The following is a 10,765-nucleotide window of genomic DNA, read 5'->3' as shown; positions in this document are numbered from 1 at the left end:
TTGCCTATAGTCTACGCACAACCTCATGCTCCCATCTTTCTTCTTAACCAACAAAACAGGCGCTCCCCAAGGCGAGACACTAGGCCTAATGAATTGTTTTCCTTGTAATTCCTCTATTTGTTTCTTAAGCTCAACTAACTCTTTAGGGGACATCCTATAGGGTGCTATAGATATAGGTGGGGTACCTGGTACTAAGTCTATGCTAAACTCAATCTCTCTCTCAGGTGGTAAACTAGACACATCCTTAGGAAATACTTCTGGAAATTCTCTCACTAAGGGAATCTCATCTAGCTTACTATCAGCCTCAAGTGTTAAAGAGGCTAAGATCATGTACACTCTTTCATTGTCTTTTAAACAAGTTTTAATGTCAGCAGCACTAAGAAATTCCGTACTCTTACATTCACCAAAGGAAATAGATTTCTCAAAGCAGTTTAAAAGGACATGGTGAGAAGATAACCAATCCATACCAAGAATTACATCTAATTGACTAAGAGGCAAACAAATTAAGTCAACTAGAAACTGCTTATCAGAAACTGTCAAAGGACATTTCAAACACACTAGGGATGTAGTCACAGGACCATTAGTAGGGGTTTCCACAACTAAATCAAAATCTAACAAAGACACAGGCAAATTCAATTTTTGGACACAAGAGACAGAAATAAAGGAATGAGTTGCACCAGAATCAAATAGTACAACAAAAGGAGTCTCAGCTATGAAACAAGTACCTTGTATCAAATTTTCTGACCGAGAAGCTTCAGTACCACTAAGAGCAAATACTCTCCCCACAGTCTTTGGACGCTCAGTTTGCGAACCCGATCCAATAACACGTGTTCTTCGTGGTTCAGGACATTGGGTGCTGATGTGACCCTTGCCACTGCAATTGAAGCAGGTAATCTCCTTGTCAAGACACTCAGACTGATTATGACCAACACGTCCACACTTCCCACATCTTCCGGAAGGAGTGGACACAGACCCTCCAACACTTCCAGTAGCACTAACAGTGGATCCTCTAGTAAACAACTTACTTTTATTAGCAGCAGCTTTACTCCCTTGAAATCTATTAGAAGCGGAGTAAGGCTTACTCCTTCCCGAAGTACTAGAACTCACAGCACGGATAGGACCTCCAACTCTTTTATAAAAAGCAGCACGAGCACGGTTGTCATGATCATAAATGCTGCACTTATTGACCAGAGTGGGAAAGTGATATATCTCCTGATAGTTAATTGCAGTTTTCACTTCAGGACGTAGACCATTTACAAATTTTATGCATTTAGCTCTTTCACCACCCTCACCATGGTAGTGTGTGCAATAACGAACCAAAGCATCAAATTTGGCAGCATACACAGCCACTGTGTCGTTCCCTTGATTCAGCTCAAGGAATTCCATTTCTTTCCGACTTCTCACATCATCCGGGAAATACTTCTCAAGAAAGACCTTCTTGAAGTTGTCCCAATTCAAGTGCACCCCTCCATCAATCATCCTCCGAAGTGCTCCTTCCCACCAAAAGTGAGCATCAGCAGTCAACATGAATGTGGCCAACTTCACCTTCTGAGCGATGGGACAATCCATAACATTGAAAATTTTCTCTATTTCTGTTAGCCAATTCATAGCAGCATCTGGGTCATATCCTCCTTTAAAGGTAGGTGGGTGATTTCGTTGAAATTGCTCCAACCAGTTAGGAGTAACTTCAGTCCTATTGTTATTATTCATAGCTTGTGCTAATGCTTGAAGAGCATCGGCAATCGCACGATCATTTCTACCAGCCATAGTCTAAGAAAATAATACAATCAATAAACATAATCAATCATCATACTAGCATACCAACAAGTTTTACAATCAGTTTAGTCCATCATTCATGTACCAAATAAACATAGTAAATCAAATAAGCATAGTAAACTCATAACTCACGGTCGATTAGATCGACCTGCTCTGATACCACTAAATGTGACACCCTCTACCCCATTATTAATATACAACAAATGTAACAATAAAATATTACTTTTCTTCTTTTTGGGTAAATAAAATCTTTCATAGTTGACAAATATTTCAAATATAACGAAGGTAGAAGATTCACATTCGTAACTCATAAATCATAACTCCAGTGTAAAAATTATAAAAGAAAAGAAGTTAAGATTTTCAATACAATTTAGTGTAAAACAAGAAATCATATATATACAAATAATAATAAAGGAAATATAAATTAACTCCAGTAAAGGTGGCAGTGCCTCCTGGTTAGGAATTAATTTATACTCCCAAATCATATAATAAAATATAACAAAAATGTACATCTTGGTCTTTTATCAAGAACGTTCAAATTACAATTCTTAACATATATTTTCCTTGAATTATACATGTTATCTACGTTATCTCTTCATTAGAAATTACAAAAGAAGAGAAACTAAAGTTATAAAAACAATAACATATTAAACTAAAATAACTATGCCCCGATGTCACATCCTATCAGAGCATGCCCAAATTGAAGCCTTTAAGCCTCATCACCAACATCCTCATGATGCTGATCATCTGCAACACAATTTAAAACATATACAAAAACAACAAGGGAGTGAGAAACGTCTCACTCAGTTTCAGGTACAGAAATAACTGCTAGATAGCACACACACACACACAACATATATAAGCCACATGTAAACAATACACATAAATAGTCAATATCACATATATATACTCATTTATCATGCTTATGATGTCATGGACTCAACTCATAAATGCATGCATGTGGCGCCATACGGAAGATTCACAATTCATCGTTGGTGACCCTAAGGTACACCTGGTTACATCACTGGTGACCCTAAGGTACACCTTGTTAGCATGTTACATCGTGGGTGACTGTAACACCCTAATTTCCTTAAAAGGATATTTTTATTAGTAATGGCATTTTCGTAATTATTGATGGCATTTTCGTAATTATTGATGGCATTTTCGTAATTTTATAAAGGTATTAGGGGCATTTGAGTAACTCGGAACGGGCTGTTCCGAAAGTGGAACGGGCCGTTCTGAGCATTTAAAATAAGCTAAAATTTTAGGTTGGGAACGGGCCCAGAACGGGCCGTTCCAACAAGGAGAACGGGCCGTTCCGGAGGGAGAACGGGCCGTTCTGCTGAGTTTGAGAACGGGCCGTTCTGGTTTCAGAACGGGCCGTTCTGGTTTCAGAACGGGCCGTTCTGCTTTTTGAGAACGGGCCGTTCCGATTTTGGAACGGGCCGTTCCGATTCTGGGTATCGGAATGGGCCGTTCCAAATGCAGAACGGGCCGTTCCAAAAGAGCGAATATGCTATTTTTTTCAAGTTCCAGAACGGGCCTGGAACGGGTCGTTCTGGATGGAGAACGGGCCGTTCTGGTATGGAGAACGGGCCGTTCTAGAAACAGAACGGGCCGTTCTGCTGAGTCTCGGAACGGGCCGTTCCAGTTGAGAAATTTGCCCACGTTTGAAGGATCCGGAACGGGCCGTTCCGAAATCAGTACGGCCGTTCCGGTTGCGCCAGGAGGCCTATAATTTGCCCATGTGAAATATGGACGTTCCGGTTGTCCATATTTCACATGGTCATGTCATCAATACTCCTCATAAGGTCTGCATAGGTATTCACAGAGAGCATTCTTGTTCATATTAAAACTCATTTATTATTAACATTAATTTCATACTCATTTATTACTTTCAACAAAGAACAAAGTAGAATTAATAGAAAATCGGACAGAACAACGGCACCTTCAACAAAAACAAAGTAGAGTAAATAGAAAATCAAACAGAACAACGACACCTTCAACAAAAACAAAGTGGAGTAAATAGAAAATCAAACAGAACAACGACGTCTTCAACAAAGAACAAAATAGAGTAAATAGAAAATCAGACAGAACAACGGAAAGAGATTGGGGGCCAATCCGACAAACAACTATCCAACAATTATCCCCACACCCCTGAGCGAGGTTCTCACTTCCCCCCTTACCTGGATAAGCGGAGTTGAAACTTGGCTAGGGTCTCCTCCTCTGGATTCTCTCTTTCTTCCCTCTCTTTCTTTCTTTCTTTCTTTCTCTCTCTCTCTCTCTCCTCTTTCTCTCTCTAAGATTATCACTTCTTGCTCGGTATATAAGTTTCACCCCCCCTTGGCCCTATTTATAGGCAATCTGACGCACCCGGAACGGCCTGTACTGATTTCGGAACGGCCCGTTCCAGATCCTTCAAACATGGGCAAATTTTTCAACTGGAACGGCCCGTTCCAAAATCGGAACGGCCCGTTCCCAAAAAGCAGAATGGCCCGTTCTGAAACCAGAACGGCCCGTTCTCAATCTCAGCAGAACGGCTCGTTCTCCCTCCGGAACGGCCCGTTCTCCATACCAGAACGGTCCGTTCTAGACCCGTTCTGGGACTACAAAAACCTCACATTTTCAACATTTGGAACGGCCCGTTTCACTTTTGGAACGGCCCGTTCCGGAACCCAAAATACCCCTATAACTTTATTAAAATTACGAAAATGCCATTAAAATAATAATAATAAAAATTTGGGTGTTACATAACTCATAATTAATGCATCTCCATTATATAACATCATCACATGTCAATAACAATCCATGCAATATCATCCTCACATGCTAGGTACCTATCATTAAGTTATCAACATCATAGACCACAAATTTCACATAATTCTTCACACACATCACAATATCTATGACATTCAGTTAATAATTTAACCATAACTCGAGATATACATATCCTTTCTAAGTGATCCCAACTCCATTAGAATCCTAACATCAATATCTACAACTTTCATGAAGAACACAAATCCTAATAAAGCCTTTTAGGTTACCATTCAGGGCTCACAAAAATTGATTTGTGGTTCGCACACAGATTGGAAGGCTCAAATTTCAACTCACATAACTTGATCAAATATTAATATTTTTACACGATTATTGTGTCTAAATGGTAGCCCCAGATGTGTAGTTTCTAACAAAACAAACGGAACTCGATTTGGATAACTACACAGAAAGATATCCCAAAATTACAAACATATGTCGGGGTCCCGACGCCCGACGCCCAAAACTGGCGCTGAGCGCCCAAATCTCTGCCCAAACTCCCCTCTGTGAAATTAAACCTGCGTTTTACGAGTTTCAACAAGGTTTTTACCAATTTTCACTACTTTTACACCCCGTTGGTTCAGTTTAACTCCATTTATATTCTTCATACGTTCCAAATCAATCCATACACATCTCAAGCCTCAAAAATTGGTTTCCATTGGTTTTACAAAAAAAAATCTAAACTCTTCTTAACACATAAAATTCAAGTCATCAAATTTAAGGATAAAGAATTAACAAGAAAGCCCCAATGGAATTCAAAGACAATTCAAGAAATAAGTTCTTCCAAATGAATTAAGAATTTAGAACATCGATTGCACAGATAATCGTTCAGAATTTTAAATAGAGTTCCTAGAGGGACTTAGGGATTGCCCTCACTACCCGAACACCCCTATATTCACATATGAAGAAACCCATCTCCCCCGTACCTGGATGAGCAGAAGATGAATGGTCTTGGTGTGATCTAAGATCGTTCCTGAGTACTCTTCCTTAGAGCTCTTTGTTTCTCCTCCTTTTTTTTTCCCTAACCCTTCAGAACGCATATGAGGCAGATAGGGTTAACACCACCTGACTCCTTTCTTAAAATTAATCCGTTGGACTGGGTCAACCCAACCCATTTTCCTTCTCTTCTAACCCACTTCTAATTTTCCTCAAAATAATAAAATAAAATAAATACATGTATATTATAAAATATTTTTTTCTCTATAATAATAATATATTTCTGACCCTAAATATAATAATATAATTTCAATAACAAAATATCATATAAAATCAACCTTCTCTTAAAACATATAAATATTTATTCAAAAATGCTAATAAAAATACTTATTTAATACGTACAAAATAATTGTCCAAAATAATAATTATTTAAAACGTACAAAATAATATTCCTCTATAATTATTAAAATAATTATGACCAAATACCATCTAATAATAATAATAATAATAATAATAATAACCTTTTTGAAAATTGGGGTGTTACAGAAATGCCAAGAGAAGTAGAATAAAAATAAAGATATTTCAAACATATAAGAAATATAAAGATTTTTGAATTACATACTATTATTATGCTGACACATTATGAAACAAAATCTCACATGATGTCAAATCACTTCAATCTTGTCCTCGTGTGTATGAGATGTATTTTGTGTTACTTAACTATTTCGATCATACCCAGATAGTATATCTTCTTAGTGAGAGTGTGCAAAGGGTGCGACTTCACTCATAATCTTAGGCTACTTTACATGTATTGTTAGTGACAATGCTCAATTGTGATATGTAATGTTTCTAATGACACCACAAACTTGATAATATGTAGTCCTTGTCCATTGGACAATACATTATCATGTATCTATTATTGCTTATTATGCTATGAATGAATAAGTATGATGATGATTGTCGTAACCAGAGTCATAATGTAATGACACAAAAATATATTTTTATGAATCAACCACCAATTTTTTATTTTAAGGGAAAAGTATTGGAAAATCCATTTAAAAATAATTTTAAAAATCAAAATTGGGTTTAGAAGTCAATTACGTGTAGGATAGGTATTAACACCCTACGACACCTGTAAAAAATAGTACCTTTAATTAATTGCACAAAATTATATAAATTTATAAATATTTATTTTACTCTTAAGAAATGTATATTTTTTTATAAAAAAATGTGAAATAAGTTTCTTTTGTATTTTTATTTTTAAAAAAAGTTCGGATAAGAATTTAAGCTAACAAAGGGTTAGTCGTTAAACTCCAAATTTGATCAAATTAAAGATAGAATTTGCTATTCAACTGTTATGAATAATTATTGTTGTTGATTTTCGTAAAAAGATAGCTTCTATTTTACTTTATGCGTAAAAGCTTATAATAGCATATGGCTATTCTATAAACTTTCATGGCCTACGATTTTAAAGGTAGGAATGCTACTCAATTAATATCGTGAACCGTTGCACAAGTTAAAACATTTTATACATGGAATATACTCTTTTAATATATTTTAATTGGAGAAACAAAAAAAATTATAAAGATTTGAGTTAGCAAATGACTAATCAATAAACCATTGCAATAACATTAAAGATAGAATTCCTATTCAATTAATGTTATTGATATTCATTCTTTATTATTATATTAAAATAAAAACTTTCATATTTGTACATTTTTATTTTATTTAAAAAAACTTGCACAAGAATTTAAGTTAGAAAACGGTTAATCAATAAACCTTTGCAATAACATTAATGATAGAATTGTTATTCAATTAATGTTATTAGTAACTGTTTTTGTTTTTATAAAATGATAATTTTTATTACACCATAAAAGCTTAGGTTAACATATAACAATTCTATAAGCTTTTATGATTTACATGATATTAAAGGCGTAAGAGTTCTACTCAATTAATATCATTAACCACTAAAAATAACTCACATGTGTGAGAGAAACCCCTTTCTTTAAATAAATTTTGTTTAACGAAATAAATTTTGCATGCGGATTTAAATTAGTAGATGATTGTTTATTACTCTCACAATTAAATAACGACATAGATACAACTGTTATTCAATTGACGTTATTAACTATTACAAATTAAAGTAAATTTTAAAGAATATTTTTTCCCAAGAAATAATTTACTGTAAACAGAAAAATTCATGATAGCAAATGACTATTCTATAAATTCTTATGATTCACGTGATAATAAAGGTAGAAACGCTACTCAATTAACATCACAAATCATTGCATATGAGAAGATAATTTATATATAAAATAAACCTCTTTTATTTTTTTAAAAAGAGAAAACTTGTGTAAGAATTTAAGTTAGCAAATGGCTAATCATTAAACTCTTAAAACAACATTAATGGATATTCATTAATTGTAAGGTATGTTAAATAATTTCCATATTAAATTGATAGTTTCTTTTGAAAGAAATTGCAGAATACTCTTTCATAACAAAAAATAAAATAAAATTATTCTCTGAGTTCTCTTTTCTTTTCTTTCTGCTTATACTTTCTTCTCTTCTTCCACTACAAGAAGTAACCTGAAACATAAAAAAAAAAAAAAGAAGAGTAAAAACCACCCTCCAACATCCAAGAAACAAAAGAAAATGCAAAAACATAACAAGAAACTAAATATATTGCTTTTATTTTTCTTCTTTCTTCTAACATTCGTTGGAACAAGGCTGCGTTCGCTTTCGGCACCGTCTTCGCTAGTGTCATTTTCTTAATCATTTCTTGCTATCTTTCTTTTCACCTGAGAAAAGATATGAACAGAAAATGACACCACCGAAGACAGAGCTAAAAGAGGTCACAACATTGTTCAGATGAAACTTCAACTTTATTTATTTTCATGATATGAACACTCTTATATATAGTATACAAGTTCTACTCCATGAGCCAAAATTTTCAAAAAGTTGTTATAATTTAAGGGTGATTCCAAATTTTGAAAAGGTTGTTATAATTAATTTAACGGCGAGCCAATGTTTTCAAAAAGTTGTTAATATTTAAAAGCCACTTTATACAACGTTTATTTAATTAGTTGAAAGTTTAGAGTTTAGAAAATATATCTTAGGCAATAAGATATAAATTAAAAAATAATGTATATAAGTCCTTAAAATTATTTTAAATATTTAATTTAGTTCTGTTGTTAAAAATATTTTAGAATATTTCTTAAAGTTTAAAAATATTGTAATTAAATCATTCATTTACTAATGTTGTTACAATTTTTTTTAGTTTTTGCTTACAATATATGACAATTTCTTTTAAATATGCTAATTACCTTTCTATCTGCATAATTAACATTTTAATTTAATATTCTATTTTTATTATTATAGTTTGTGCAATACACTAAATGAATGTCTATTTTAAAATATAATTTATATTTTTAAAAATATTTACTTATTATAAACTTTAGTTATAGCATATTTAAATATTAAAAAATATTATTTTTTGTGGTGATTAAGATTTTTGCCAAAAATGTAATATGCTTTGACGGTTTATTGAAATTGCGAGAAATAAACGATCAATAATTGTAAATAAAAATTGTTGTGAATTAAAATTACTCTAATTAAATGTAATTTTTTTTTAAGTATTATGACAAAATTTATCAAATGAATTTATAATATATAATTTTAACTGCAAAATAATACGCTTACACATTATTATCATATTCTTAGCCACATCATATATTTCGATGGTGTGTCCTTTTGTTCTCACAATTCACGTCTCTTTTCATTAACCTTTCCCATTTGAAACTCTCATTTATACAATTAGTGTGATTACAACACATGCTTACTCTAATGAGAAAAAATCAAAACAATAATAACAACACAATAAAAATAACTCAATAAATTAGCAATAAGCAACAAAAATAAAATCCTCAACATGCAAGAATATAAGAGAAATGCCAAGAGAAGTAGAATAAAAATAAAGATAATTCAAACATATAAGAAATATAAAGATTTTTGAATTACATATTATTATTATGCTGACACATTATGAAACAAAATCTCACATGATGTCAAATCACTTCAATCTTGTCCTCGTGTGTATGCGATGTATTTTGTGTTAACTATTTCGATCATACCCAGATAGTATATCTTCTTAGTGAGAGTGTGCAAAGGGTGCGACTTCACACATAATCTTAGGCTACTTTACATGTATTGTTAGTGACAATGCTCAAGTGTGATATGTAATGTTTCTACTGACACCACAAACTTGATAATATGTAGTCCTTGTCCATTGGACAATACATTATCATGTATCTATTATTGCTTATTATGCTATGAATGAATAAGTATGATGATGATTGTCGTAACCAGAGTCATAATGGTAGTGACACAAAAATATATTTTTATGAATCAACCACCAATTTTTTATTTTAAGGGAAAGTATTGGAAAATCCATTTAAAAATAATTTTTAAAATCAAAATTGGGTTGAGAAGTCAATTACGTGTAGGATAGGTATTAACACCTACGACACCTGTAAAAAATAGTGCATTTAATTAATTGCAAAAAATATATAAATTTATAAATATTTATTTTACTCTTAAGAAATGTATATTTTTTTATAAAAAAATGTGAAATATGTTTCTTTTGTATTTTTATTTTTAAAAAAAGTTCGGATAAGAATTTAAGCTAACAAAAGGTTAGTCGTTAAACTCCAAATTTGATCAAATTAAAGATAGAATTTGCTATTCAACTGTTATGAATAATTATTGTTGTTGATTTTCGTAAAAAGATAGCTTCTATTTTACTTTATGCGTAAAAGCTTATAATAGCATATGGCTATTCTATAAACTTTCATGGCCTACGATTTTAAAGGTAGGAATGCTACTCAATTAATATCGTGAACCGTTGCACAAGTTAAAACATTTTATACATGGAATATACTCTTTTAATATATTTTAATTGGAGAAACAAAAAAATTTATAAAGATTTGAGTTAGCAAATGACTGAACAATAAACCATTGCAATAACATTAAAGATAGAATTCCTATTCAATTAATGTTATTGATATTTATTCTTTATTATTATATTAAAATAAAAACTTTCATATTTGTACATTTTTATTTTATTTAAAAAAACTTGCACAAGAATTTAAGTTAGAAAATGGTTAATCAATAAACTTTTGCAATAACATTAATGATAGAATTGTTATTCAATTAATGTTATTAATAACTGTTTCTATTTTTATAA

This window comes from Cajanus cajan, chromosome 2, assembly GCF_000230855.2.
Source record: "Cajanus cajan strain Asha chromosome 2, NIPB_CcT2T_4, whole genome shotgun sequence".
Taxonomy (NCBI): domain Eukaryota; kingdom Viridiplantae; phylum Streptophyta; class Magnoliopsida; order Fabales; family Fabaceae; genus Cajanus; species Cajanus cajan.
This window is presented reverse-complemented; position numbering follows the sequence as displayed.